Raw genomic sequence first — 23,575 nt, 5'->3', positions numbered from 1 at the left:
CTCGGGAGCCCTGGCCCGCCCCTACGGTCCAACCGCCCAACGCTGCGTTAGTTATTCGGCACCCGGGTGACAATTTAGAGACCCGGCGGGGTTTTCACCCCGGTGCGGTGCCCCCCGGCCGCACCGCGCGGAGCATCCCCGGGGCAAGACGCGGCTGCTCAGCCGGCGTTCCCGCAGCGGGGCCCTGCCCCTGCACGTCCTCCAGCCCGCTTCGGGTTTTTTCCCCCAAATAACTCCAAGATCCGAGCACGGCTGCTCACGGGCAGCGTGCCGCCAGGGCGCTGCCGGCCCGCGAGCGCCGGCTCCGGCGGAGACCCGCGGCCGCCTCGGCCCCGACGCTCCCGCGCGGACCGGGGCGCTCTCGCACGCCTCTCAAAAATTAAAACGTGCCTCTGCTATAAGTTGTCATCAAATATAGAAGCATTTTATCTCTCCTTAGTACAGAACACAGATTGCACGGAGACATTCAATTTGGAGTCAATTTAAATTTCAATTGTCTGTGAAATCTAAATCAATAGGCTATAGTTCAATGGCGCTTTAATAAAACAGGACATAACAGAGGAATCATTAGGGATTACATATGATAAGAGATTGAAAACAGCGTCTGTGTAACGGTGGAGGAGCCATTAGAGAATTACCTCCAGCATTTGCAAGTAAACCAACAACCCCTTTCTCCTCCGGAGACTAACGAGGAGACTTAATTGTGCTGCAGCGTCTAAAAATACATCTCCGTCAGCCCGTTGATTGGTAGACAATTTACGGTGGCACAAAAGCGTCGGGGCGCCCCACGGCTCCTCTGGCCTCCTCCGCCGCCAGCCGCCCCGACTGCGGCGCTCCGAGACGCGGGCCGCGCCGCCCCGCGCGGAAGGGGCCCGCGGAAGCGACTCCTCCGCCGCCGCTGTCCCCGGGGCGCCGGCTCCTTCCCCGGGGCACGGCGGGCGCGACGGTGCTGCCGCCCCCCTCCGAGGGCCGGGACCCCGACGGCCGCCCGCGGCGGGGCCGGGCGAACCCTCGCCTTCCCACGCGTCCTGCCCCCGGACGCGGCCACCCGGGGGTCTCCGCCTGCCCGAGGCTTCCCTGACCCCCGCCAGCGCTGGCCGCCCCGAGAGGCCGCCGGTGCCCAGAGTTTGCTTCGTTTACCTCGTTAGGACCGGTCTCCTCTGAGCGTAGCGCAAACCCCACTCTCCGGCTCCGCGTCTCTCCAGGGACGCCGGCGGTGCTCAGGCACGCCGCTCCCGGCCCGTTGCAACCTCCCCTGCAGCAAAAGCCGCAGCCCGGGACTCCCCCAGGGAGCAGATGCAGCAAAGCCACAGCTAACCTTCATTTTCCAATCAGTATAATCACTGCCTCTAATTAATGGTAAGGTAATTGAGGGTCTGGGCTGCTCTGGACACAAAGCCAGGTGCTTATTGGTGGCAACTACCTGCAGTGATGCATTACCTTGGGTTAAACCTCCTCCTGATTTATGTGGGTGGTGCGACACAGAGCAGCTCCCAAACAGCATTATTTAACTTTTATTTGCATTTAATAATAATTCACTTTTCCTTAGCTCATTGCAAATTATCACAATCAGACTGAAGATGAGATGGAATTTCATCAGCGGTTGCCTTCCTCTCCTAGATTAGAGGATCATCTGCATAGAAATGGTGTTCACAGGGTGACAGGAGGGGACGTCGATTACTCATCCGCCGTGCGAACGGCGCGGGGCCGACGTGGCTCCTTCGCAGCTCTCCTAACGAGGCGCAGGGGTAGCGCGAGCTGCTCAGACCCTCACTGCCTTCCAGGTGGTGCATCCCAGGGCCCTCAGAGACACGAGCCAAGCGGCTGGGGGGACAGAGCTGCTGCTGCACCCAAAGGATGGGCTGCCGGCGCCGGTGCTGCGGGGCCGGGCCGGCTGAGCCGCGCCGCGGACGACCCCCAGCTGTAGCAGAGGTGGAGGCAGACATCGCGTCGCGTCGCGTCGCATCGCATCGCATCGCGTCGCATCGCGTCGCATCGCGTAGCGCCCCTGCTCAGCAGCGCAGCTGACCCCCTCCCCAGGCTGCGGGGGTCTCTCGTCTCCCTGCCCGAGGGCTGGCTGCTCCAGGGCCAGTTTCTAGGCTGGTTTTGGGGTGCAGCATGTAAGTCCATGCCGGGAGCCTGTCCCACGCTCCTGCCTTGCTGCTTTGGCTCGCTCTGCGCAGAGGAGGGTGGACACTGGGCAGCTCCTCAGCCCCTTCTTTATTCCTCGCTTACTTTGCAAGGAGTGGAATAATGCCAGTAATTTTCTCCCTGGGAGGTTGTTTCCCCCAGGCTGCTCGGCAGAGGCCGGGGGCTGGCCGGGGAGGGGGTCTGCAGACTCCCGAGCCCCCGCCAGCGGCGATCGGCCGGGCAGCGTCTCCTCCTGCGGGTCGGCCGCGGAGGTTTTGCGCTGCTGCAGAAGGAGCAAAGAGCCGGGGCGTCAGCTGCTGTCAGGGCGGTTTCTGCCGGGTGGGAGGTTTTCATCTGCAGTCTCCCTCCAGCTGAATCGCTTCCCTTGCTCTGCGCTCAAAGCTTGCAACAGGGGTTTAAGGACAATTTCCTGGTTCGGTAGAGCTCTAGTAAAAGCTATGCCCGCGCCCAAGTCCCCGCAAGTTTTTCACAGCGATGCAGAAAGGCTCTGGTGAACGTCTGACTCGAGGCAGCGCCGCCTGAGCGGAGGGGCAGGGATGCCCGGGGCCGAGCAGGGCCCTTCGGGGCAGCCTCCTACCCCAGCCCCTGCGCGCCAGGCAACCGGTGATGGCTACACCGGGTCATTTTCATTCCTGCAGATGGGATGATCAAATGAGATCAATTAAGCTGTAAGTGATGCTCAGGTAGGAACATTAAAATACTATTAATTGGAACTGAGCTAGAAGTAGTTTTAGCTGCTCCAAATCCCGTTTGTAGCGGTCTAGGTGCGAATCAAGGCAGCAGGAGACGCTCGCGCAGTCGAGTGGCGGCTTTGCAAGGCTTCCCGAGAAGCCTGAACAGCCAAACCCAACAAGCGCTCGCCGGCGCCCGGGAGGCGCGGGAGCGGCGGGCTGTGCCGGGGCTCCCAGGACGCGCCGCGGCGGCCCTGCAGCCTGGCGGTCCCGCGCGGGCAGAGGCCGGGCGCTGCGGCCCTCCGGCTCGGGCAGGGAGCTCTGCGTGGCCAGGGAAGGCCACCGATTTGCCCATTTTATACGAGCGTGATAGGAAAAAAAATGTCTGAAACTGAGATTAACAGTTTCAGTAACAAACCGAGTGAAGTTAAGGGTGTTTGAAAAATGCTTTTACAAGCTTTGGTTAACCTGCAGTAACAGCTGCTTGAGTGGGTATAAATAAGGCTATTCTGTGGAAGAGACAGGAAAAATTGGTTTTATTTTAAAGGACACTGTTTGGCTCCTGCGGTGCAGTGGCATCCAAGGAAATATTGCGTGATGGCCACCGCGCGTCATGTTTAATACTCAGAAATGCAGCCACCGAGAGCAATACATTTGCTAGCTCTTGGCAGCCGGAAAGCTGGGGTGTATTTTAAAACCAGCTTCTCCAGCAGAAGGAAAATTTTGGGAAGAACACGCAAGAAGGAACCTGCAAAACGGCAGCGCTGCCGGCCGGCTGGCCAGTGGCCTGGGAAAGGTGCCGGGAGGGGATTTTGGGGGCCGCTTCACCGGGCGGCAGCGGTGCGTCCGGAGCCGTCTTCGGCTGCGGGACGCGGCCGGGGCGGACGGCAGAGCCATCGGCTCCCTGGCTGTAAAATACAAATAATCCCCATTGCCCCTTTTGTTAGAAAAAATCATGGCCTGGATTGGAAGCAGAGACGTTCTTTTCTCCACCTGGAAATAAAAGTGTCACGCTGCTTGCCACTCCACCTCCGAGCCGAGCGGCCCCGGGAGCCCACTAAAGAGGAGACCTTTAAGCCTCGCCGTTAAGAATTACAAGAGATCCGCTGGGCAGCGTGGAAATACAAGAAATACTACAATGCCAGCGCTAAAACCTAATGAGAAATGGAGCAAGCTGAGACAGAAGCTTAACAAGAAATACTGGACAAGTCCCCCAAGAAAAACTACATGCGCTATTGGAGAGGAGCTGCCAGCCGGCTCCGCAGCCGTATTGATCAGGGCCGGAGAAATAAGAGGAGGCCTTTGGAAAGTAGATAAACAGGGAGATATACAGCAGGAGAGGTCCAGAACTGATGAAAACAGGAGAAAACGCAGCTTAAATCAAAGGGCAAATACACAGAAAGAGAAAAGATAATAGGATTTGTGTTTATGGCTAAAGAGGAGAGTTGGGGGGAAGTGATCAGACGCAGTGGTAATTGAAAAGAGATGGAAAAGGGAGCTCAGTGTAAAGTGGGCTGAAAACATGAAATAAACCATTATTAATATCAGTTCTAGCCAGAATCTGAGAACATGGAGGGCAAAGGGGTGTTGCGGGTGAGCGGTGGGGAGTGAGCGCAAGGGGTGAAGGTGCAGCTTCTCCCTGCCTGGCTTGGCCCGTTTCTAAGCTGTTGCAGGGGCCGGGGACGAAGGTCCCTCCCGGCCGTGCGAAAGGCGGGGGAGCCCCTGCCTCGTCCTCATCCTTCATCCAAAGCCCCTGGAAAACCTCTGCGCTGACGTGCTGCGCGCCCACGGGGGCCTGCAGCAGCCCCAGCTCGGTACCCGTGCCCCCTGCTCCGGCTCTGGCGGCGGATGCCCAGCGGGAGAGCCGGGAGCATCAGCCCGGCCCCGCGCGGAGCCGAGGGACGGCGGCACGCCGGCTGCTCCCTCCTGCCGCCGCTCACACAAATTCTCTGCATCGTGCCCACTAAATCTTGCCTGTCTCTGACTTGCTGCAAGACACACTCACCAGCATGCAGGAAATACGTGCTGGGTGCGGGAATTTGTAGCTGCCGGGCTGGCTCTGTCAGCGCGGGAGAGGCACCCAGGAAGGGCGCACAAGGGCTCCCGCGCGGCATCGGGGGCCTGGCTCTACCTTGCACGCCCCGCACCTTGCACGGCCCGTTCCTTGCACACTCTGTGCCTTGCACACCTTGCACCTTGCACACCTCTTGCCTTGCACACCCTGTTCCTTGCACACACCTCCACCTTGCACATCCTGTACCTTACACACCCTGCACCTTGCGCATCCTGCACCTTTCCCCGGCAAGGGCAGCAGCCGACAGCGCTGCTCCCCAGTCTCCTGTGCGCTCGCAGTGCGGGGAGCGAGCCCAGCTGCAAGCGGGGAGGCTGGGGGCGAGGGCTGGGCCGGCTCGCGGCCTCCTGTCCTGGCTGCCTGCTCTGGGCCCTGCTGCATCCGCCTGGGACTGCAGCGCTCGGCCGGCAGCCGTTGACGGGCCAGGCTGGGCTCTGCGTGACGGTGCATCACGGCAGCGTCCTGGGCAGTGCAACGTCCCAGGCACCACGGCATCCCGGACACCACAGTGTCCTGGGCAGTGCCGCTTCCCGGGCGGTGCAACGTCCTGGACACCGCAGCAGCCCAGGCTGTACAGCATCCTGGGCCCTGCAGCACCCCAGGAGCCACAGTGTCCCCAGAACCGCAGCAGCGTCCCAGGCACGGCGGCATCCCGCGCGGAGCCGACCAGCCCCTCGCCGAGGGGTTTCGGGGGTGCCGTTTCTGGCCAGCCCAGCGAGGATCTCTTTCCAGGCACCGGCAGCATCCCTCTCGCGCTGAGCTTTCTCCTAGCTCCGCCTGACGCCCCGGCCTGCCGTTGCCATGGCAATGGGACGGATGAAGGGTTAGCGCTCCGGCCCACGTGACGCCGAACGCCGCGGCACATTCCTTCGCATTAGGCATAATCAGGCTGGCTGGCAGCCACTGAAATATTAATCAGAGCTAATTGCAAGGAAGCCACCCTCACCCTCCGCGCCGAGCCGAGCAGCCGGCGGCAGCGTCGCCCCCGCGTGCCCACGACGCGCCCCACGCCCGGGAGCCGGCGGCTCTGGGGCGCCCGAACCCTGACGGCTCCTGCGGCGAGGCCCCGCTGCCGGTGCAGAGCCTTCCTCCGGGGTCGGCCATCGTCCCCGTGCTTCTCCGCCGTCCCTCGGACCCTGCAGTCCCCGCATCTTGCCCGTGGAGACCTGAGTCAGGTCCGTGCTCGCCGTGGGAGAGCCCCTGAGCACTGTGCACGGTGTGCTGTGCACTACGCACCACGCACTGGCACCACGCACCGTGCACCGTGCACCGCAAACTGCACGCCACGCGCCGCTCACCGCGCACTGCGCACCGCGCCCCACGCACCACGCGTCCGCGCTGCTCACCACGCACCACGCACCGCTCCCCACGCACTATGCACCGCGCACTGCTCCCCACGCACCGCGCACCGCTCCCCAGGCATCCGCGCACCGCTCCCCATGCACCACGCGCCGCTCCCCATGCACCACGCACCGCTCCCCACGCACCGCGCGCCGCTCCCCACGCACCACGCACCGCTCCCCACGCACCGCGCACCGCTCCCCATGCACCACGCGCCGCTCCCCATGCACCGCGCACCACTCCCCGTGCACCACGCGCCGCGCACCGCTCCCCACACACCGCGCACCGCTCCCCATGCAGTGCGCACCGCTCCCCATGCACCACGCGCCGCGCACCGCTCACCACGCGCTGCGCACCGCTCACCACGCACCACGCACCATGCACTGCGCGCCGCACACCACCCACCGTGCACCGTGCGCCGGCCCGTCCCCTTGGCCACGCGGCTCCGGCGGCCGTCCCGCTCGCTCCCTCCGGAACGGCCGCCGCAGACCCCCTCCTACTCCCCTTTCGGAAAGTCGGTATATTTTCTGCATCTGAAAAATGTAATTAAACTGAAAGGTCATTCTTGTTTATTCTTTTGTTACGCAAGCCTCGAGTTATCGAGTAGCCAAATTAAGACTCGGAGGTGTGTAACGAAGGCTCAGAGGAGCGTCCCGGCGGCTCTCGCCGACCGGCGCAGGAGCTCGGGGAGTCCTTAGCAGCCAGCGCCGCTCGGACAGAAACTCCCGTTTCTATCAAAGGCCGGATGCGGGAAAAGCAAAGCCGGCGGCATGAGGAGGGAGCGGGGGCGAGGGCGCCGGTGGCCCCGCGGCGCCGCGGCCGCTGCCCGGCCCAGCAGCGGGGCTGAGCTCCCGGGAGAGGCAGCCGCGCAGTCGAGCGGCCGTTTCCCCGGCCAAAGCAGCCGCAGGCAGCAGCGGGGCTGGAGCAGCGAGGGCCCGCTGGGCACTCGGTGCGCGCCGGCCGCGAGCGCGCGGGGCCGCGCGGGACCGTGCACCCGGCGCCAGCGCGGGACGGGGCTGCAGCCAGCCCCGCGCGTTGCCCGCCGCAAGAGCGCAACAGTCACAGGGGAAGAATTTTTTTTTTAATAGGGCCCCATGGAGACGTCAGAGCAATTTTCAAGGAGGTTTGAAGCCACCGGGAAGCTTATTAGATCCGTTCTGCAGAGTTAATTGGATGTTGGTGATCAGCGAGCAAGTAAAGCAGTCCAGAGAGGGCGGCGCTGGGCGGGCTGGCGGCCGGCTGCGTGCAGGCAGCGGTTGCTAACGAGCGCCCCGTGAACGCGGATGAGGGGCGATTGCAGCCCGGAGAGGGCAGTCAGCAAACCATAAACTTAATTTTAATCTTTTTATTATCAAAGTCACGTTATTAATAATAGACTTTACATTAAGGCCAAGCTTCATCAGCCAATTACTGCGGCACCTTGCATGCCCCCGCGTGGCTCAGCACCGGCTGCCGGCGCCCTCCCGGGCTCGGCCGGGCCGCGGCTCGCGGCTGCCCATGCCGACCCGGCCTCCTCCGGAGGCTGCAGGGCTCGGCGCGGCGGAGCAACCGGCATAAAGGGAATTTCGGCGCCGGGCGCTCGCTCCTCCCCGGGAGGCCGAAAGCCTCCGCCGGTCTCCCGCGCCGTGCCGGAGCGGGGCTCCCGCTCGCTCCTGCCACCGCTCCGGCTGCCCGGGAGACCCCGGCGCCCCGCGGGAGACACCTCCGCACCCCCCGAAAGGACAACCCTGTTGTCTCGGTGTCTAATTGATTGTAATTATTTTCCTGTGACACTATCGATATGGGCTGCTCGTGTAATGAGGCAGCAGTTCCTGCGCAAAATGCTGAAGCAAGGAATGTAGAACATGCAAAAAAATATTAATCTGCAAATGAAAATGATTTTAATTGGATTCCGCCTTTGGGGTCGGGTCACCACCGCATTTTCAATCAGAGTTGTCCAGTCAGCAGAGCGGGCCGCGCCGCCCGTCCAGACGGAGGCGGCGAGCCGCTCGCAGAGGTTAATAGGAGTGTTGGAAAATAAATAGGTTATTGATTGATAATAACAATAAGCTGACTCCAGTCCTACCTTGGTGACCTTCCCTCACCCAACTTAGAGAAAACTCAGTTAGCATCTAATTATGGATCGCCTTGCAATCGCCCGCATTAACGAGAGCGCGTGGCCACGGGGGCCCTGGAGCCCGTTGCGTGCCGAGCCGCCGGCCGGCCCCGTGCTCGGGGCTCGCTGCAGCGCCGGGGACATCCCGCGCCGGCCCCGTGCTCGGGGCTCGCTGCAGCGCCGGGGACATCCCACGCCGGCCCCGTGCTCGGGGCTCGCTGCAGCGCCGGGGACATCCCGCGCCGGCCCCGTGCTCGGGGCTCGCTGCAGCCCCGGGGACATCCCACACCGGCCCCCTGCTCGGGGCTCGCTGCAGCCCCGGGGACATCCCACGCCGGCGGCTCACTGCAGCCCCGGGGACATCCCGCGCTGGCCCCACTACCACAATCTCTGTTTCAGGCCAGAGTTAAATATTTATTCTGTTTCCCACCCCAGTCAAAGCCACTGTCTTACTCCACGAAGGCAGGAGAAGAAAGGACGGTGGCTTTACACACGCGGAAGTTTGTAACCGATATTTTAATTGCTCCAACATGTGCCAGGAATCTCCTGTCTTAAGCTTCAGCTTTATTCATTATTCCACATATGGTTTTCAGCTCCGTTTGCTGCAGTATATGAAACAGTCATATCCATCTGGAAAACGAGTGAAGGCCACTGGGCCGGCAGCGCGCCCCTCGGAGAGCAGCAGAGAGGAGCCGTGACAGCAGCGGCCGGGGCTGGCGAGATGCCGCGGGGCTGTGCGGCGCAGCGCAAAACCCCCTCGGACCGGCGGCTTGCAGGGCCGGGCCGCGGCGGAGCCGGCCCCGCGCCGAGGGACGCTCCTGCAGTCGCTCTCACCTCGCGCGGTTCGTCTGTTTTAGTGTTTCCCGGCTGTTAACCCAGCGCAGCATCAGTTATGTGAGTGCAGAGCGGCCAGGAATAAATTATATCAGGAGATATAATTTGGAACTTCATGATTTTAATTAGCATTACCTCCACCTTCCTAATGAGGTTAGGTCAAGAGGCCAGGCGTGCAGCCGCGTTTCAATCCACGCCACGACGCACCAGCCAAACAAGGCGTCCCCGCTGGGGACCGCAAAGGCGCCGCGCTTGGCAGGACCGAGCTCGAGGCCCTGGGAACGGCCTCGTCGCAGCTCGGTCCCCGGACGGATGCTGCATGAGGACGCAGCACCGGTCCCCACCGCAGCCACTGCCTCCGGGGACCGAGCGTGCAGGAGCACGGCAGGGTTTGCATCCCCGGCTGAAACGAGGGAGGGGGCACACAGCTTTTTAGTGGTCATTTTTGCAGATCTGGGACCAGAAACTGAGCGGCTTCCAGCGCAAGCACGCAGGCGTTGCTAGCGGCCGAGCTGCGGGCAGGGGGGTCCGCGGCTGCAGCTGAGCGCTGCGGCCACGCAGGGCACGGGCCGGGCTGCGCAGAGGGACAGACGCGGGCCCGCGGGGGATGCGCGTGGCGGGCCACGCTCGGAGCCGTCCCCGAGCACCCCGGCGCACACCGTGCCTCAGGAAACCGCGCTGTTTGCAGATGCTAACAGAAACGGCATGTCTCAATTTCACCAAATCACTTTGCAATTTGATGCAAATGAACAACGTTTCTCTTGCTTGTACACATTTTCTGTCAACACGCGTCTGAGAGACTTGCTGCGACATGTCAAAACGCTGCTTGCCGGGGGGAAAATAAACACGGCGCTGTGGCTGCTCCCTTCCGGCGCTGCCTGGAGGCAGCAGGGGCCGGGCCGGGGCACCGCTGGCTCCCGCGGCCGGTGCCGCTGCGAGCGCCCGTCCTCGCCCGCCCCGGGCACAGCGCTGCCGCCCGCGAGAGCCCTGCTGCACCGTGTCATGCCGTAGCACCGCGGGCTGCCGCTGCCCCACTGCACCAGCCCAAAGCGGTCGGGCAGCAGCCCCTTCCAGGGGGCCGGGGCTCTGCGCGGCGCGGGCACGCAGCGCGGCCACCACATCCAAGTCTCAGCAGAGCCACGCTGCACCTCTCCGCCCTTGCTCGCACTGCTGCATCCCGGCTCATCCAGGAGCCTTTTTCCCCCGTGCTCAGAAATAATCAGAAATGCATTTCCCGCGGTGCAGGCCAGCCTGCAAACAGGCACCTACCCCGGGGCGGCCGGCTGAGAGCGGCAGCAGCCCCGGCCCGTGAAGGGCTTTCCTGGAGCAAGAGCTCCATCTGCTGCTGCCTTGCCCGGGCCCGGCGAGTGCCCACCGCCCCCAGAGCGCGTCCGGCACCGGGCACGGCCAGCGGCCTCGTGACGCCCCTCTGCTCGCCCGCTGCCCTCGCCCAGGGCCGCTGCGCAGCCGTGAGCTGCACGGCGAGAAGCGCCAGCGAGCCCCTTCGTGCCCCCGCACTGGGGGTGTCCCTGCAGCCCCCAGGCCCTTCACAGCTGCCCAAGACTCTCCTTTTTTGAGCTCTTTGCCCACAAGATCTGCAAAAGGGTCCCCAAGCTCATCACAGCAGGCAAGCAGGGCCGCTCCAGCAGGTAGCTGCTGCCTTCTCCGCTCCAGGCTCGTCCTCGTGGGCGCAGCGGGGAGGCGACACCCGCCCCCGGCCCTGCCTGGCGCAGGATAAAACCCTTTCCCCAGAACAGGACCTAGCAACAGCAGCATTTCTGTCCCCCTCCGCCCCGCTCCCCCGTGGGGCAGCCCTGCCTGCTGCCACGGGCTCGGCGAGAGCCACCCCCCAGCCCCACGCTCTGTCCCGGCACGATGCCCATCCCTGGTGCGCAGCTGCCCGCTCCCCCCTTCGCAGAGCCGTCGGCCGGCCGTGGGTCCGGGCTCGTCCGTGCCTGTGCCCCGGGGGCTTGGGACCCGGCAGAGCGCGGGGCTGCGAGTCGGCGTCCGCACCAGCTCCCAGGTGGCTCCCGGGGCCGGCGCAGGGAAGGGGCGCAGCGCTGAGCACCACCCGCCCAGCCCTCCCCGACGGCACGCACACACACACACCCCAGACCGCAGAGGCGTTTGCAGACTGGCCATGTTTACAGCTCATGTTACAGGCAGGACAGACATCGCTGGCCCCAGCGGCTCTCCCGCTCGCAGCGGCCGAGGCAGCCCCCACACCGGAGCGCCGCACTCAGCCCCACCGTTGCCCAGCACCAGCGCGGGGGCTGCACCAGCCGCCCGGCCTCCCGCAGCGCTGGGCTCGGCCGGGTGCTGCTGGCAGCCGCAGGGGCGCTCAGGATGCGCCAGGGCTGCTCCCGGCCCCGGAGCGTGGCAGGACCGCCGGGGACACGGCGAGGGGCCGCGGCAGCCCTGCAGGAGACGCAGGCTGCCTGGGCATCTCCGCAGCCCTCCCACCCACAGCCGTGCCGAGACACCAGGCGTTTCCGAGTCTGGCCTGGGTGGGAGTGAAGCGACACAGAAACGGGATCAAATTTTTGTGCCTTAAAAGGAAGTCTTGCTTGTGGCCGAGGCAAACTTGAGAGCGGGGCCGCGCGGGCAGGATGGGGCGCTCCGGGGACGGCGGCGAGCAGGGAGAGGCATGCACCGTTATCTCTCCCAGGGATCCCCACCTGCACTGGCTGCTAGGGTCACCCCGGCCCCACTCCCACTGGCACTGCAGGCTGTGAAGGGGGATCTGCACGTCCAGCCCCGCTTGCCGGCTCCCCCAGATGTACGCGCTTTACTCTTCAGACAGGTTGCTGTGCCCTGGCAAAGGCCACGTGGGTGAGCATCCTCTGCGCACACACAACCTCCCCTCCCAGCGCAGCCGAGCACGCAGGGATGCCCGACACACCGCCTGCCAGGCCCACTGGGGGCTTTAGGTTTCTTCCAGCTTCCCTTTCGGTGTTTGCATTCCCTTTGCTGTCCCTTTGGCAGTGCCTACCGACTCGTGAGGCCCTTCAGGACAATCGGCATGGCCCTGCTATTTCATGCACCAGCCATCCTGGTATCTCAGCAAGACCACCCCTGTTCTCCGTTGCTGTTCACGGCACCCAGCAGCCCTGGCACAGCCTGGCTGCACCCCCCAGCTGGTCTCCTGGCTGCTGCGGCCAGCTTAGGGCACCCAGGGATGTCACCCATGAACTTCTACAAAGAGAGGACCTGCTGGCCTTTCTCAGTACCTGATATCTAGCAACACCAGGTCTGATAACCCAGCTACCGAAGGTCAGGCCAGATACGAGCCCCATAACCGCCCTAACTCACCCCAGAACAAACTAAGGGTCTTCTAAGCTAGGCTCCTGCCTTTTCCCACAGCATCACAACCTCAGAGTTTCTCATGCTGGGACCTGGTGGCGTTGCATCCCACCGGCAGCGAGGATGGTGCTTAGCCAGCACTGACAAGCCAGGGAGAGAGCAGAGGAGCAGTCAAGGGAGATGCAGGCCCAGGGCAGGGAGCCCTGGGGCACTGGGCAGAGCGGAGGCAAGCAGCCTGTTATGGAGTCTCTCATCCTCCCACCCCAGGCCCCTTCTCTCTTCAGAAGAGGTGACTGTGCAGGGGAGAGCATGCATGAGGGGAGAGCGACCCGGAGGGAGCTGGCAACCTGTCCCTCCTGAGGGGCTAGTAGGAAGCGCTAGCCACTCGCTGCCTGTGTCAGGTAGCACTTGCCTGGGGCATCCTTTGGGCCATGTAGGGTGGCTCTTGGTCCCACCGCTCCCTTAGGTCATCAGGGAACGACCTGGCAAGGTGCTTCCTGGACACCCAGGCTGGGCTGGAAGACCTACTTGGAGATGAAGGGCAGGGACTACTGCAGGACAGAAGAGGGCTGTCCTTCACAGCAAAGGCCTCAGATAAAGCCAGCCACTTCCCTTAGGGGAACATGCAGGTCCCAACACCCTGAACCAGACTGCCCTAAGGAAGGGGGACTCACCTCTCCCATGGCTGGACCCAGCTTGTCCTCCTGCCTTCCTCCTTCTGTTTCCTGCTCTTTCCTTTCTCTCTTTCTCATCCTCACTCTTTTACTCTATGCCAGATCTACTTCCCTGCCCTTACAGCCTGCAGCAGTACCTCTGCTTCCTGTGGATTTGGGGAGGAGCAGATACCGTCTTCAATTAAGCAGATGAGCATCAGCCCAAAAATTCCTCCTGATCCCAGCCTTACTGAGAAAAGGGAGGGGGAATGGTTAGTGGGTTAATATGGAGAAGACCAGGTGGGCCATGGCTGCTGACTGATTGGCTAGTGCTTCAGAGGCAAATTCACCACCCAGTCACTGCCAGGTGCAGGGTTGAGCTGTTAATGGAAAGGAGGCAGCTAGGTTAGTGAAGAGAGCCCCAGCAAGACTTCCCACCAAGCCGTTAGTGTCAGACTGAAAGGAATAGGTTGCAGTGGTTAGTACATAACAGAGAGGTTAGAGAGACTTCGGCCACAGAAACAGGCAGCAGACTTGCACTAAGATCAGCAATGGTGGAGGCCTTTCTCAGTCTATGCGTTTCAACACAAAGCACAAGAGCGGTTAGTCTCAAGCCAGCCAGGGACAGTGGGTTATGACAGGAGGTCCTCACCACAAGGTTAGCTAACACAAGCAAAAGGCAAGAAGGACAGAGAAAGAGAGCAGCTGGAACTGGATAGAGGCCAGATCCATAAAACCACCCAGACAGAACCACCCCGCCCATCGGCTCTGCACCGCCGGTGCAGATGGAGGGGAGCCCACTGCCCACGTCCCCTCCTCTCCCCTCAGCAGTGGCTGGCTGCTGGCATGGCACACGCCTGGCACACGCCAGGAGCTGCGCTTCCACCTGGCTATGGCCAGAGAAGAGCGTTTCCTCATTGTCTCTGGGGTGCAGAGGAGCAGCGCTCCTCGAGACTGACGCTTGCCACAACAGGTCTCTGGGTGCATGGCAGCGTCAAACACCTACGCTGGTTGTCACGGTCTTGGATGTCCCTATGAACCAGGCCTTTGTCCTGAGGACCAAAGCGTGGTTAGAAACACAAAGACCACCATCCTCCTCCTGGCATGCAAGGGTTAGTTTTGTCCTGTTAGTAATCTCAGCAGTGCTGTTGTTAAAAGCCAACACTTAACTGCTGCTCATGTCTAACCATGTATTTCTAGTTTGCATGCAAAAACAATACAGATGGGCCAGATCCTGAAGTCTTAACCCCAGCAGAATCCATGTAAATGCAGTGGAAGTTTAACCTAAATTACAGACTGTCAGAAAGCAAAAGCAAGGCCTCAAGACCAGGATGGCATTAGCAGCACCCTAACTCTATCAGACAACTTGATAGCAGAGTGCCCTCCGGCTGGCACATCAGCAATCACCTCCCACTCCTCCCCTCCCCTTCCCCTGGGTTAGGGACTGGGAATAAACATTGCAAGTACCAACCAAATGGTTAGACTCAGCCCTTGGCTCCTTGCAGTTAGTTAGGATCACGCTGTTGGCAATGGCTTTCCACATGCATCAAGGTCACGAGATAAACTGTGGAGAGATAAAGAAACTGAAGAGTCTGAGAGCGCCCTGCATCCATCTTAGAGCTCGGGAGTGCTGGTGCAGGAAGGCAGCACGGAAGCCATTCCCAATGACAGGTGAACTGCAACTCCAGGTGAGCCCCGAGCTCAGCTGCTGATGGGGCTTAGGGCAGTATCATTGCTTTTTGTCTGAATCTCTCTGCAAACTAGGTTTGCTGGACCTTTATGGTAATTATCAATTGTTATAAGGAACATAACGGTTTCAGCATTATCATATTTCCGCTCAGTGTCTTTTCTTTGTTTATCCTCATGAAATTTCTCTGAAAACAAAAGGCCAACAGGCAAATTTTCAAAGCCCCCCCCCCCCCCGACACCTTGAGCATCTTCCTTTTCATCGTACTTAATGGGAGACAGAGATGGTCAGCAGCACTGAAAAGCAGACTACTGCAGGTTAATAGCCAAAGAATCCCCCGGGGGATAGGAGGAGGCCGTTCGTTCATTTGTCATGGTGAATAGCATCAGAAAGTTAAAGTGCAAAGAATATTTGTTAGTAGCAAGAGAGAAACAAGTCAGGAAAGATTAGTACAGGCAGTTAGTAAACAGAAGCATGGCATAATCTGTCTTACTTATAGAACATACATATTAGAAGATAAATGAGGAGAAAAGCAGCAGTGGTTAGTTTGTTTAATTCAGTTCAGGAATGTGTTAGTAACAGAGGGAGATCTACTGGCTTAAAAGGGAACTGAAAAGCTTCTGCTGATAAAACCATTTTAGGATATCTAGTCAGCAACAGAATCCACATACAGACCTCAGCACCACACATCGACACACCAGGGAGAAACCATCTCTTCCTTGATTCACCTGCGCAGACCTGCAGGGCAGGCGGCGGGCCGGCCGCGCAGGGCAGCGGCGCGAGGGGAGGTGCTTTGCTCCCCGGAGCCGCTGGGGCTGCCAGCGGTGGGTCCCCGCCGCCGCTGTGGTCAGGTGCTGGCAGGTACACGGAGGAGCCTCGCTCTCCTGCCTTGCCTGGCAGAAGTGCTTGCAACATTTGGCTCTGCCTATGGATTCTGTCGCTGACGTGGCAACATCCATGACTTTGCAAATGTACTTACCAAGCTTTTCGGTTCCCCTTTAAAGACATTATTTGCTGTCAACAGTTAGTAGAAAGTGAAACAAGACTGGTTAGTAGAGCATGCGTTAGAGCCAGTTAGTTGGTTAGTTCATTCACGAGTGACTTACTCAGCATTCCAGCGTCAGCAGCAGGAGTGTCTGGAAAGGTGTCTCCGCGAACGTCCTTGCGGGGTTAGTACGTTAATAACAGGGCAGAGGGACACGCATGCACGGGTGGTCACGGTTAGTCCCACCTGCCGGTGGAGGAAGTGCTTCCTGGGGGATTAGTTTGCTTTGCTCTCACTGCAGCAGCAGAGACTCTAGCTTTCTGTATTAGGAGGCGTTTTTGGACTTTGCTACCAGGTCAAGATTTGGGAAGGTGTTAGCGGATTATTTCGCCTACATAACGTAACATGCTTTCTGAATAAAATGCTTTGCAGGGAAGGGGATCTGCCCGTACCACCTGCATTCATAAGGTACAAAACACCCTGAGCAGAGTGCTCCCCCATTGCAGGCGTTTCCTGTGCCCTGTACCGGTGCAGATGAGGAGACGGTCCAGGCAGTGCCCTAGTCTTTGACTCAGCTTTGCAAGGCTCCAAGGCTAAGGACCCTAAAGGAGCTGTAAGAAGCAGAAACAGGGAATGGGTGAAAGCATCACTAGAGCACAGTGAAACCTGTGCTAGCATTGTCAGGAGCAAAGGCTGCAGGCTAACAGCAGCTCTGCAAGAGCAGGGCTTCTGGAGACAGAGATTGCTGCTCTGCATCTCTACCGAGCTCCCACTGCCTCATGGAAAGGGGAGGAGGTCAAGCAGAGAAAATCACAGTGTTCCAGAGAAAATGTGCCCTGATAACTTATCCCCTTCCCATCACAAACTGCCACTCACTGGGGATATTTGCCGGAGAGGACAGAATCCCCGCTAATGAACGCGCACTGCTAAATTGCTGTTAGGCAGCAGGAAGCAGTTAGTTCTGCCCCATGCTCAGGGATATAATGCAGGGCTGGGAAGAGGTATCTGGGACAGTCTCTGTCCCTGTATTCCCCCTAGGTCACCTCATGCTACGGGTCCCTGTTCCCCACAAGGCTGGTTCTCCATTTTGCTATTCCAGGGCTGTAGCTCCTGCAAGCTGCCTGCCATGACCTGCGTCTGCTCTCTGCCTTCCCACAGCGCAAAAAAGCCCAACATGTGACGAGTCGCTGCACTCACAACCCTCACTCAGTGCTCAGGAGAAAAATGCTGCATCAGATCGCTCACCGGCGCAATGGTCAGATCGGCTAACAGTGCACGTGTCCTGCCACAGTGGCCCAACACAGCCACGAAGCCCCTGTGACAGGAGGCTTTGAGAGGAAGGCACGTGCTGGCTGGTGTTCCTCATAGCGCTCCACACTGCTCCAGAAACCAAGTGTTTTCTCAAAACACACATGCCAGGGTAGTGGCCCTAAGGGTCCCTCCTCCCACCAGGACTTGGCAGCAGCAGTGTAGGAGTGAAAAGCACCAGGAGACAGGGCAGGATGGGTGAGAAGTGGCCCAAGCTGGGCAGGGACAGCCAGGGGCCCCTTGGGCTCTGGCTATCACATCCCTGTGAAGACCCCTGGGAGTCTCTGGAGCATGGCAACGGTGGAGCAGGCCTCACTGCCCCCAAGGCCTCCTTGTGCCACCAGCACCTGGCTGATAAACTGAGCTCTGCCCTGCATGTGCTCTGCAGCCATGCGGCCGTGCCCCAGCTGAGCCTTCCTCAGTTCCCACGGTCCTTCCAGACCAGCCGCCCGCGCAGGCCAGGGCAGGGCAATCCGCACGGGCAGAGGGGTCTGGGATGCCGGAGAGGCCCCGTCTCCCCATAGCTGGGCAGGCAGCTTCGTGCCCTGGGCAGTGTGCTGTGTCCCCGGTGGGGGTCTGGGGGTTTGGCACAGCTCCGCTCCCATCCTCTCCTCCCCTGCTGTCCTCTCCCCTCCTTCCTCCACCCACGTGGGGTCAGTGGACAGGACAAGCTCCCGTCCAGCCCATGGCGCTCAGCTGCCCAACCCTGCCCCATGGCTCTGCATCTGCCGCAGTGACGGGAGGGAAGGGAGAATGTCCCTGGCACCTTGCAGGCAAACCACACGCACGTGCAGACCCACGTCCTCGGGTATCGCCACCGCCAGTCCTTCGGCCCTGTCCCTCGCGGCAGCCGGGCTCACGGCTCGGGCCCATGCCAGCCCACAGCAGGCAGCTCCGCGTGGGCCGCCCGGCTCCTGTGGCCTCGCAGTCCTGCCCGAGGCGGTGGCGCTCGCTGCTCCCCTCCGCATGGCTCCCCGCGAGGCACGGCCTGGGCTGCCCAGGGAGAGCTTGGGCAGCGCTCGGGCGGCTGGTGGCCCTGTGGGGAGCAGAGAGAGGCTGTGAGAGCCCAGCCGGGGCGGCAGCAGTCTCTGCCCATCGCTAGGCATGCAGGCCACCCCAGCCCTTGCCTGCTGCTCAGCGGGTGTCCTCTCGAGGACGAGACACATTCCCCTCGTGCAGGCAGACTTTGGGGGATGGCTGTGACCCCGGGACCAGCCTGGAGCCCAGGCAGTGCCCGTAAGGGCTCAGGGTGTGGAGAGGAGCCAACCAGGAGCAGGGATCAAACCTGGGGACCAAAGCTGGTTCCCAGCTGCCCAGCCCTGTCCTGGGTCTAAAGGTGCAGGGAGCAGCCCGGGGCTGACCTGGCCCCGCAGGATGGACAGCTGAATTCCTGCTGTCAGCTGCACCCCCCAACACCAGACATGTGCTGGGGCTGCTCTGCGTCACCCCTCTCCAGGGTCCTACCTGATGTCACCGGCTACGCTAGTGCTGTAAAATGCCCCCCGTCTTGTCTCGCTGCTCCGCCGTGGAGGCTGCGCAGGGGACTGTGTGTGAACAGACCTCAGGTCAGTCATTAGCGGCTGCAAAAGAAAACAACCAACACAGCAAGAGAGAACGACATGCAGGACTTTCCGCCCGCAGCCTCTCCCCATCCCCGGGCAGAGGCTGCGGGGGATGCCTGGTGCCGCTCCGGAGCCCAGCAGGGCTCGGACAAAGCCTCCCCTGTCCCGCGTGTCCCTGCAGCTGTCCCCCTCCTGCAGAGCCTGTCATGGCCTTGCTGGGGGAGCCGTGGGGCCGGCAGGCAGGGAGAAGCGTGCGGGGAGAGCTGCCGTGCCAGCCAGACCCGCCGGGTGCATGTGGGGCTGCACCGACTCGGCTGCCTGCGGTCCTCCCCAAGCACTGCTCCAGCGAGGCCGCCCAGTCCCCCATCCCTGCAGGGCCCGGACCAGCTGCTGCTTAATGGGATTAAGCTTCCGAGGCTGCATCCTCCGATCTAAACCCCCCACTGCTGGGACCGAGAGCCGGGCTCACAGGATCGGCCGGCGCTGCGCAGGCAGAGCTCCCTGCCGGGGCAAGGAAGGGGCCAGCGCCCTGCAGGGCAGAGAGGGCAGATCTGCGCAGGCGGAGGCGCCTGGAGCCTCCAGCTCGCGGCGTCCCCTGGTATCGCGCCCAGCCAGCTCTGCGCAGGTTTCCCCTCCCATGCTCTGTGCTGCTCCGAGGAAGGGCAGAGCCCTGGCGCTGCCCACCGCGTGGGAACCCCAGCTCCAGGGAAACTGCCCCTCTGCCTTCCGCTTCTCCCGGCAGAGCCAGGAGGGAGCCGTGCCCCCCATGGGGCTCGGAGGCACGCTGAGCTCCTGAAGAGGAGGGGTAGTCGTGGGAGGAACGGGAAAGACCACACCAGAAATAACAGCAGCATCCTGCACGGTTTGTCCTTGTCTGCTGCTGGAATCGTCTGTGCTAGCAGTAGGCACTGCCTACCGCTGCAGGTGAATCAGGCCACAGTCACATCCTGCTGATGCCCAAAACATTTTTTTAAGCAGAACTGGCCTAGACGTACACCAGCATCATTACGATCATTACAGTTCCACCTTAGCACTGATCTAAGAGCAAGTGACAGGACCCAGCAGTCAGACTGCGCTAACTCACATTCTCACGCGATACCAGCGTAGCAAAAGCAACAATGGTGCAAAATCCCTGTGGAGCAGGACCACGATGGCTCTGCAGCTCAGCTGCTGAGCGGTTACTGCTTCAGGCTGTTTATTATTGTTGCATATTGCAGGCGCTCCCCTGCAGGACAATCCCTTCCTCAAGGACAGCGCACCCAAGAAGCATTTGCAAACCACGCTGCTGTGGGAAGGCTGTAAGAGCTGGGGCCCACGCAAGGGTGCCTGGTCTCTGCGGGATCTGGAGAGAAAGCAAGTGCAGTACTAGGCAAAGGAGATGCCATCGGGAATGTGGAAAATGGATTCCCTGCACGGATCCGAGCTGGGAGGTATCTGTAATAAGGGCAGGCAGGATAACGTCTCCGCCAAAGTGGCTGCTTCTGAATGTTTAGCCTGTTGGGTCAATAATGAAGCGCATCACAGGAGATAGGAAGGGGAGAAAAACAATTTTGTACGGGCAGCAGTTAACCAAACGTTCATTTTGTGCACCACTGAGCTGCACTTCTTGGCTGTAATCTCAAGCTGCCAACGCTCAAACACACTCAGTGGCCATTAGCAGGTGCGGCAAGTACGGCTGCCCCAGATTTGAGCATCCAGAGGCAGCGTCCAGGTTAAACGCAGTCTAAAACACACCCCGGAGGGAGAAGGGAACCAGATCAGAGCGCAAGCTCTGCTCCAGGCGGGAGCAGAGCGGCTAAGACGGCAGGAGAGAGCTCCCCCATGCCCAACGGCCCCGTCCCCGCAGCGAGCCGCCCCGGGGCGAGCCGAGGGGAGCAGAGCTGCTGAGCTGCAGGCACGGTGCATTTTACAGCCTCCACCTTGGCCTGGAGAGGGTGATCTTTAAGCAGCAGGATCTGGGCATTCCCAGCTCCTCTGCCGCTCCCGGGAGGAGAGCCTGCGCTCTCTGCCCCAGCCAGCGCTTCACGTTGCTCGCACAGCCTGGGGTCTGGGTTGGGGCGCTGGCGGCAGGAGCGGGCTCTGAGCACGGCCGCCCTTTGTCTGCGGCGTTAGCCGCGCTCCCGGCGACTCAGCCACGCTATGCCCTTTCCGAGGCGTCGGGAGAGGCAGGAGGAGAAAGATTCCCTGGAATCGCAGCAGCTACTAAAAACCCGATGGCTCCGGGGCTTGCCTTGGCTCTCGGGGCCAGGAGGTATTCGCACATGCAAAAGGTGCTGGAACAGTAACAGGGAGAAAATGGCTCCCCAAAAGGAGCGGTGCAGGCTCTGCCGGATTAACTCTTTGCAGGGAGAACGGCTGGGCTGAAGCGCCCGGGGGGGTGCTTGTCCCAGTGGCCCTCCGCTAAATCTCCTACCGAAGATCACCACGTTTAGGAGAAAATGGTGGTCTCAAGACAAAGAAGTAAACCAGCCTTTTCACTAAATTTCCTTCCGGGGCACTGAAAAGGAGGCAAGAAACCATTTACCTGTCTGCAGCCCTACTCTTGGTGGGGTTTCTGAAAAAAAAAAAAAAAATACAAAGAAGCGGTGCATCAGTTAACGGGAGCTGCGGCGCCCGGGCTGCGCAGGCTGCCGCTGCTGGGCCGGGGCATCCTCCGCCCCGCGGCCAGGAAAAGCCTGGGGGGCGCGGGGAGCCGCTGCTGCTGGCGCCCTGACAAAGGGAGCGGGGGGCGCGGGTGCCCCCGGCCCCTCGGGAGAGAAGAACGCCTCGGTGGGGTGGGCGGGAGCGGGCAGCGCCGCCTCGTGCTGGTGCCACGGCCCAGCCCCGGCCCTCGCCCCGGCCTCAGGCCCCGTCCCGCGCCGGCGGAGCGGCGACCTTCCCGCCCGCCGCAGGGCGGCCAGAGGCGCGAGCGCGTGCTTACCCGGCCTGCGGCGAGGGCCGGCCGCGGGGCCCGCACGCCGCCATCGCCGCCGCCATCGCCGCCATGGCCGCCATCATCACCGCCGCCGCGCAGCTCCTTTGTGCGGGAGCCTGGCGGAGCGCGTCCTGCCAGCCGGCCCGGCGGCATTACCCATGCAGGCTCCTCCCCGCCCGGCCCTACCCCGCCGCCCCGCTCTGCTGCAAATCCCATTAAATTTTCATGCTGCCCAAGCGGCCGGGTCACCTTCCCTGCGCCGGCGGGGAGCCCCGCGCCGCCGGCCCGCGGGCGGCTCCCGGGGGGGCCGGCGGCTCCCGGCACCAACGCGGCGCGAGGAAAAAGCCGGGAATAACGGGGCCCGGCGGCGGCGGTGGGCGCTGTGGGGAGACGCGGCCGCCGCGCGCGACACGGCCGCCATTACCCACCGCCCGCGCCACCTGCGTGACATGGCTGCCCGCCCCGGGGGAGAGGGGCCGGGAGCCGGGGGGGGAGAGCGGAGAGGGGCTGGGAGCCGTGGGGGGAGAGGGCAGGGGGGCCGGCAGCCGTGGGGGGAGAGGGGAGGGGGGCTGTCAGCTGTGGGGGGAGAGGGGCCGTCAGCTGTGGGGGGAGAGGGGAGGGGGGCCGGCAGCCGAGGGGAGAGGGGCTGTCAGCTGTGGGGGGAGAGGGGAGAGGGGCCGGCAGCCGAGGTGAGAGGGGAGAGGGGCCGTCAGCCGTGGGGGGAGAGGGGAGAGGGGCCGTCAGCCGTGGGGGGAGAGGGGAGAGGGGCCGTCAGCGGTGGGGGGAGAGGGGAGAGGGGAGAGGGGCTGTCAGCCGTGGGGGAGAGGTGAGAGGGGAGAGGGGCCGGCAGCCGTGGGGGGAGAGGGGAGAGGGGCCGCCAGCCGTGGGGGGAGAGGCGAGAGGAGCTGCCAGCCGAGGGGGAGAGGGGAGAGGGGCCGTCAGCTGTGGGGGGAGAGGGGAAAGGGGCCGGCAGCCAAGGGGAGAGGGGAGAGGGGCTGCCAGCTATGGGGGGAGAGGGGAGAGGGGCCGTCAGCGGTGGGGGGAGAGGGGAGAGGAGCTGCCAGCCGTGGGGGAGAGGGGAGAGGGGCCGCCAGCCGTGGGGGAGAGGGGAGAGGGGCCGTCAGCCGAGGGGAGAGGGGAGAGGGGCCGGCAGCCGAGGGGGAGAGGGGAGAGGGGCTGCCAGCTGTGGGGGGAGAGGGGAGAGGGGCCGTCAGCCGTGGGGGAGAGGGGAGAGGGGCTGCCAGCTGTGGGGGGAGAGGGGAGAGGGGCCGTCAGCCATGGGGGAGAGGGGAGAGGGGCTGCCAGCTGTGGGGGAGAGGGGAGAGGGGCCGTCAGCCGAGGGGAGAGGGGAGAGGGGCCGGCAGCCGAGGGGAGAGGGGCGCCGCTGCTGGGGGCTGCGCGCTGCCGCTCGCGGCTCCTGCCCACGCGTGGGCGCCGGGGGGAGGCCGGGCGAGCGGGCCGGCGGGGCGGGCGCGGGGGCTGCGGGCGGCCCCTCCGCTCCTCCCCTGCACGGGTGTGGTGGGGGCCGGCGGCCCCCCAGGGCCCCTCGGCTCCCCGGCCGGCTCCCGGCTCCCTGCGGCCTGCCGGCGGGTTCGGGCTCCCAGGGTCCTGCCGCGCCGGCCCCGCGCCGGGCGCCCCGTGGGGAGAAGGCTCCTGCTCCCGCTCCCGCTCCCACTCCCACTGGGGACCGACACGCTGCTCCTCCCGCAGGTCTCGCTGGCTCACCGCCCCACGTGCTTTTGTTCGGGGCCGGCAGCGGCGTTTCACCCAGCCCGTGCCCAAACTTCTTGTTCCCTGCGGAGAGGATCCCTGCCTGCGGAGCGCATCGTCTCCGACGGAGGTCCTTCTGGTGGAAACGCCGGTAATGGGACATTTTAATAGCACCTAACCTTTTCCTCCAGAGCTCTTCTGAAATGAGGAATTTGTCCAAACCGGTCCTTTCCTGATGCATTTCCAACTTGAGTTAATTGCTATTTTCTCATGAGCTGAAGAACGTGGTT

The 23,575-nt window shown here is 62.4% G+C and overlaps 1 long non-coding RNA gene across 3 annotated transcripts; it reads right to left on the bottom strand.

Annotated features, from left to right (window-relative positions):
- Positions 1-1,101: 1,101 nt before the first annotated feature.
- Positions 1,102-21,913, bottom strand: LOC138061367 (uncharacterized). Of its 3 annotated transcripts, none has more exons than XR_011135032.1 (3): positions 18,564-21,540; positions 17,888-18,135; positions 1,102-2,783 (listed from the first exon to the last, which is right to left on the bottom strand). It is a non-coding gene; the product is annotated as an uncharacterized lncRNA (long non-coding RNA). The 3 variants fall into 3 exon arrangements; XR_011135031.1 differs by lacking the exon at positions 1,102-2,783 and adding an exon at positions 21,582-21,913 and having other exon boundaries at positions 7,565-18,135; positions 18,564-21,215; XR_011135030.1 differs by lacking the exon at positions 1,102-2,783 and having other exon boundaries at positions 7,565-18,135; positions 18,564-21,575.
- Between the last annotated feature and the right edge of the window lie 1,662 nt (positions 21,914-23,575).

This window comes from Struthio camelus, chromosome 17 (genome assembly GCF_040807025.1).
Source record: "Struthio camelus isolate bStrCam1 chromosome 17, bStrCam1.hap1, whole genome shotgun sequence".
In the NCBI taxonomy this organism is placed as follows: Eukaryota; Metazoa; Chordata; class Aves; order Struthioniformes; family Struthionidae; genus Struthio; species Struthio camelus.
Note: the sequence above shows the minus strand (reverse complement) of the source record. Positions and strands in the feature narration are given on the sequence as shown.